The sequence below is a fragment of the Calonectris borealis genome, chromosome 17, assembly GCF_964195595.1.
Source record: "Calonectris borealis chromosome 17, bCalBor7.hap1.2, whole genome shotgun sequence".
Lineage (NCBI taxonomy): Eukaryota > Metazoa > Chordata > Aves > Procellariiformes > Procellariidae > Calonectris > Calonectris borealis.
In genome coordinates this window covers 15036654-15043589 of record NC_134328.1, presented here as the reverse complement: position 1 = coordinate 15043589, position 6936 = coordinate 15036654, and positions in this window count along the sequence as shown.

Here is a 6936-nt window from a genome sequence, read left to right as displayed (position 1 = left end):
CTAGAAAGAAGGAGAAGAAAAAAAAAAAGTGTTTTTTTTTCTTTCCTTTTGACACTTCAGGCTGGAGCATCATTTATCAAGCAAGCGGTGCTGCTGCACGGGGGGAGGATTTACGACGAGCCCAGGCTGCAGTTCGAGCGCACGCGCTCCCCGGCGGCTCTTTTCTCTCCGAGGGACGAGCGTTGCATCGCTCTCCTGTTTTCTCTCCCTTTCCTACGGTGAAACTGCAGTGGGGACAGGTCCTGGGGTGGCTTCCCGGCCCTCTGCAAATGTCTGGGTGCTCAGGAGCAACATCTTTCATTTCCACGGTTAAAGGAATAGCTTCCTAAGTGCAGGTTTTAATTACTGAGCTGTGTCGCCAAAAAGGCTGCTGTTAAGGGCTGGGATAAGGAACAGTGTGAAAGAAGCTATTTTGCCGTTCACGATAAGTTATATCAGTCCTGGAAGTGCAAAGCTGCGACGCGCTCTCTCGGGCGCCATCTGGTTGAAGTTTTCCATTCGAAACACTTGGAAAACGAAACCAAGAGAAATTCCTGTGGAGTAAATCCATATTGAACACCAAATGTTTTATTTTAAGAGCTGTTTTTTCCAGGCAGACCTTGGGGAGGGGGGAGGAATCTTTTAGAGAGAAAATGTTATTTACAGAAAACTAGAAATTGGAAGAAACGGAAGATATTGTTCAACTATCCCTATTGTTTAGGTACACGGAGGTACAGAGAAGTCTCGTGTGATTTGTCGCAGAAAGCAAAAAAGACGGTGACCTACTGTGGGATACTTCTGCTACGGGGACAGGGAAGGGAGATGGAGATTCCTGTGATTGCTGTGGAAAAAAGGAGGAAAGCAAGAGGGACCGCAAGGAGAGGTTTCAATCCGTGTCTCAACTTGAAGTTTCTATCTGAAGCCAAGCAAGACAATACTCATTACGTTGCCTGTTGGTAATGCATTGCTGAGGCATTAGCTAACAGCACATCATGTGATGGGGCTAATAAATTAATCATGTGGTTTGTGTTTATTCTTTGTGTCAGCTCATGTTTCGGCTTTTCGGCGTCCCAGATAGAGCTGTGGCACGCGGGGTAACGTCCTTACTGCCCAGGGCCAAGCGTCAGCTGGAAAAATTATTCCTCCAAATTCCTGGTGGCTCTAAGAAAATGCAAATTCGTTTGTTATGTTTGTAGTTTGGCAATGGTAATGAAACGCAAGAGTTGTGAGACCACGTGGTTTATCAGCCCTGGTTGAAGGGATCCACGCTTTTGGCAAGGAAATTTTGTGTGTGCTGCGCAAAGGGCCGTCCCTCGGCGGAGCTGCCGGGATGCGGATGCAGCCGCTGGGACGATGCTGCTCAGGAGATGGGTAAAACGTCAACCAATTATTTTGCCCTTGCACTTCAAATTCTTGCTTTGCTCTCTCTGGATTAGCTAACAGGGCTGGTGTCACCTGTACAAACGTGCCTAAAGGCCCTGGGTAGAAACCTTTGCTTGATAAACATCATCCCTGAGAGCCAGATGAAAGCAGGGAGATAAATGCATTGCAAGAAGGGGTGATCTGGGCTTGTAAGGCTCAGGGACAGGCTATCTGCTCAGACATGGTGATCTACATTAGGATAAACTCCACAACAGTCAAATGAGTCACATTCATGCAAGAAACACTGTGAAATCAGAAGCAAGGACACAAAATTCAGGATTTAGGAATACCCGCAAAGTTGGCTAGATAGCCTCACCTACAGAAACTGCCCCGAAAGTTTTTCCCTCTCTCCATGTACATCCCTCTCCACTGTGACCTTCCCACCCCAACCACCTTCCCACCCATGCCACAATCCCGGCTTCTGGACCAGCTCTTTGCTTCTTCAGAGCAGGTCAGGAGTTAAAATGCCCCATTCCCATCTCCTGCTCCGAATGCCGGTATCCATTTCGGGTGAGTGAAGCTCCATCCTTCCTTCTAACATGACCCTTCAGCTGCTGCCAGGTTTCCCACCCCCCCAGGCAACGGCTCCGTTTCCTTCCCCATCCTTACAGACATGTAGATGATTTTCTGTGACACTTTGGGATTTCCTGCTCTGGTCCTAGACTGAGACTGGAGGCAAAAATCAAACCAGCTCTTGAAACCAAAGTGTAGCTACAACACCCAGTGCCTTCCTCAGGTTGGAGGGCAGGATAAAAGCAAAGACCTGACCTTCTCTGAAGCAGCTGCCAGCTGTGCTGACGACAGGGCAGGACAATTTTACCCGCGGGCACTAGTCCCCAGCTTGCTTTCTAACACGTACTCTGCCTTATAGCAGTGTTGCTTGCAAACCTTGGACCATGCAAGAGTACCAGCAGATAACGTGGTCGATACCTAGTAGAAAATTTCCAGGGACGGATAGGCAGTCCTTCCGAGTGCTTTCTTTTGCCCCCCTGCTAAAATCTGATTTTTTTATTCCTTTCTTCTTTTTCCTTACGGCCATTACCAGACCGAGCCCTGCTAAAGCCGAGTGCAAGGGGAGCCCAGCTGATCTGTCCAAGCATGACTGAGGAGCAATCACTTTTTGTCCGGCTGGTTGACATCTAAAGGCTGGTCTCCGAGGTCTCAATTAGGGTTCGGGGCTGACTCGCCTCCACCTCTCCTGGGAAGAGGCTTTGCCTCTTCTGCTCAATTATACACAGTGTCTTCTCCAGGAGGAGGAGGACAGGAGGAGGGAGCTTTAGCTCTACTTCAGCTGTTAACCTCTGAAGCATAATTCAGAGCCACGCATTGCTAGAAAGGCTTCGCAGATTGCTCTTATAACATAACAGGCCTTTGTTCTGCTACGTTCGTGCAGGGTATGGCGGCCAAATTAATTAATTGGACAGGCTCCTATTTCGTTTGAATGCTGTGCCCCTCTCTCAGAGGGTGCTGTTGGTGGCAAGTGATGCTACACGGGGATTTGTAGCTGACTTCCCTGGTGCTGGTAGTGTTTTCTGTGTCTCTCTGATATGTGTCTGTTTTTTTTTTTATTATTATTAGCAGAGTAAAGAAAAGGCAGAATTCACATAAAACACCCTTCATATATTTATATGGGAAATGCCGGTGTTACAAAAGATTCTGAAGCTCAAACGCCAGTGCTGTGAACTTCTGCTGTCCGTCTCCTGCTGTTACAGATGCTCCTCCTTGTCTGCAAAAGCAAAAAATGTTTCGGGATATGTTGAGAGAAGTATTGGCTGAGATCGCAGATGCCCTTCCCTGGAAATATTAATCCACCAAACACGGATGAATCTCCTGGAATAATCCTCTCTAATGCACGTTCAGGAAATCAATTCTGTGCTTTATTCTTTAATCCAGAAATCTCCAAGGAGGAGGAGGAGAAGGGAGAGGATGAACAGACACCATCAGAAAAGGATAAAAATTGGCATCGCACTGAAGGACAAGAGAGAAAAAGGTGTCTTTACTGAGAGCGGTGACATGTTCTTACCAGTCCAGTGGTAAAGATTCACCTACAAACACGGAAGCCCTGAGCAATGCCAAAATCTGCCATTTCCTACTCATGCTATAGTTTTTGGCTCTGCAGAACAGGGTAGGTGCTAAACCCCTCTTGATTTCCAGCGATCCGGGGCACTCCTGGAGGCAGACGCCTTATTTGAGCTGTCAGCCTTAGCCCCCTCGCAATCCCAACAGCAAAACCAACCAGTAATACCCCAAATTGCATTGCCTTGGTGTTACATTTACAAGCCGGATTTTCATGTGTCTACTCCGTGTGTGTTTTAGCTGCGACAGCGCACGCAGATACAACCACGCAGGCGGGTCTCAGCCAGGCTAACTGCCACGGCAAATTCAGCGTGTAATTGCGTGTGTATTAGCGTATCTGGTTTTGAAACAACAGCGAATCTGGTTCCGTTTCCATCCTGAACAGCTTTATCCCTATCCTTTAAACCTGTGGGTAATGCGTGTTAATGATGCTCTTTCAGGCATGGTTTCTATCCTAAACCCTTTAAAAAACAGCTGGTTCCAGGCATGTTTATCTTTTAGCTCTCCCAAACAGTTCCCATTTTTCAACCCCAAGCTATTTATGAAAGATTTCCAAAACCTGCCAGGAAGAGTTTGTCCCTCTCAAGGCTCTGCCTCTGTTTCTGGATTTCAGTAATTTTATCCTAACTTGAATCAAAATCACACAGTGCATTTCTGAAAATATTGAAATGATCTGAGGGCGCTGAGAGTGATCACTTGGTATTTGATAGAGCTCAAGGGACGAAGAGCTGCATCCAGTGTTTGGCAACATAAAGGCTAAAGCTTTTCACTGAGCTCATCACAGAGCCATGAGCCAGGAAAAAAATCTGATTTGGAGGCAAATCAAAATTTCCCCATAGTTTTTAATCCCCCAAAATGCATCATTTAAGTAAGAAATTAGTTAAAATTGAATTTTGTACTCCCAGCTGGCTCCAGGCACAAAGTCCCCAGAAAACAGGTACCTCTCTGAAAGGGTCTGTCATGATCCCTGGATCCGAATCTTTTTGTCCAGGTGCAGAACAGCCCGTCTCCCACCGGCGCTGGGGCTCCTGGAAGGACAGCCCAGGGCTGTGCAGACATTTCTCGGGTCACCCACTTTGTTGCAGTCCGTGTCCTACTTAGAGGTTTCTGTAAAACGAAATCGCGAGGACGGAGGTTTTACGCTGAGCTCTTGCTGGTCCAGGTGGCTCCTCGGTGGAACTGCAGCCTCCAGCCCTTTTCAAAGCACAATTGTGCCCCAGATGGGCTGAAATAAAATGAAATAAAACAGATTATGATAAATTACTCATCTGAAGACCTCCTCTCTGATATCTGATTATGCTCTTGCTGATAATATTATTTGTTTAGGGGGGTTATTTTGCTAAACAACCAGTAAATAACCAGGGTCTGGGGTGCAGAAGAAGAGGGCACATCCTCCCTCCCATGAGCCTGGGGACATGTGGGGGCCTCGTCTGCTCCCCCAAACCTGCTAAATGGGCTTGTGGAGAGGAGCTGGGAGAGGGGTGGACCACGGGATGGAAGAGCTGGAGGGAGGATGCTGGAGGAGGCAGAGCGGAGCTGCGTGCACTGAGGAGCAGGTTGGTTGCAGCAACAAAGCCACACGAAAGCGACTGCAGCCGGGGAATTTGTCACACGAGGTTTACAGGCACGAGCCATTGCATCTCTCGTTTGGGGCAAAATAAGAGCAAAAGCATAGAAAGGCACCCATGACCAGCCAAGGTTTGCACCGGCTCCGGGCATCTGAAGGGCTGAGGATGAGTCTCATGAAAGCCTTCCCCTCACTTGTAACTCCCGCAGGTGCACGGGAGAGACTGTAAATGAGTGGGTTTGTATGAGACTTGGTAGGAGAGGGGGGGAAAAAACCCATATGAAAGGAATTTAACAGCTGCAATGAGCCTAAATGGTTGCACAGGAAAATCCCCTGTTAACCACAAATGGTTTGCCTTTAATGAGAATGCAGGACATGCGCGAGTAGGTTGCTAATTCTTTGTGTAAAATCCTACCGATAATTGCTACACGTGTACCTTTCCATTGTCTCCCATGGAAGTGGGATTTTTTTTTTTTTTTTCCTTCGGAGTGGAAATTCAAAACAATTTATTAGAGAATAATTAATACCGAAGCGCCAGGGGATCGCGTCCAGTGCTGTGTTTGGAAGAACAAGAGCGAGTCGCCAGTAAATCGGTAGTTGTACAGAGCAGGGGAAAGCAGTTTGGGAAGGGATTCAAGGGATCAGCCTTGTCTGGCAGCTACTTCCTCAGTCAAATCATTAATTTTTGTTAATCCCTTGCAAAAACCTGGTGATTTGGGAACAAAATTTTACAAGTGTTTCAGTACTGTTTTAGGAGGCCAAATCCTATTACTGGATAATGGGACTTTGGCCTCCCAGGAGCAGAGACACTTTGGAAGATGTGGGTTTGTATGGGGGCTTCTTCTCTTTTCATTATTGGATTAAAACGTACCCCACCCTGCCCCGAGAGCTGTGTAAGCAGGGAGCTCTACCAGTCTGGAAACCAACTGGAGTATAAAAGCCCCGTCACCGTTCCTGCGGCTGACGGTCACGCTGTGCTTTTGGGTTATTCCCGTGACTCTTTGCTGATGGAGCTCGGCTGTCCTGGCTCACGCCATGTCCCCAGCGCTGCTGTGGGGCTGTCGGACGGAGGAGGCTGGCTCAAGGCGATGCCCCGAGGATCTCCCTGCTCAGAGACACCCCCAAAAACTGCAGCCCAGGAGCACCGGTATTTCGGAGGTGTTTTGGTAGAGGGGACAAGCTCTTTTTTAAAATTAAGTTGTACTTGTGGGAACTAAGATTGGTTTTCATGTGTTTTTCAGGCCACCTGCCCGGAGGACAGTTACAAACAAAACCAGAAAAATTATTTTGAAGAAAGAAACAAAACAGAGAAGAAAAATCAGGGAGAGCACTTAAAGCTGCTGGCGGGAGCTTGATGGCCCTGGACTGCAGCACCCTGCCATTGCCCCCCCACCCCCCCATTTTTAATTACAAGCAGTCAAACTGTAAAGACCTTAATGGACATCTTAATTATTGCATTAAAGTTTGAAATGGAAAATTCCTCATTACGTGCCATTCAGTAGGTCACGGCTGCAATAAACGGTGATATTTTGCTTGTTACGGTGCTGGGTGCCCTTTGCAGAACCGTGGTGTCGTTGGGGCACGTCCCAGCCCCGGGGAGCTGGCAGGTGGATGTTAGATCAGGTCTCTGCTGTGAGAGCATCTGCTTGTGTTTTCAAGGCGAAAGTATCAGCGAGAAGTGCTCTTTGCTATTCCTTTTCTCCTCCAAATAGTGCTATTTTTCTCCTGTGTTTTGCTTTCCATCTGCTTGAATGTGTTTATTGATTTAGTGTTATGCAAACTGCAATAAAACAGTATCCTTCCAATTCTCTAGAGCCAGCTATTGAATATGCCCCAAACAATTTAAATACAAACCGACCCATCAATTCCAACGCCCAGCAGCAATACAACGT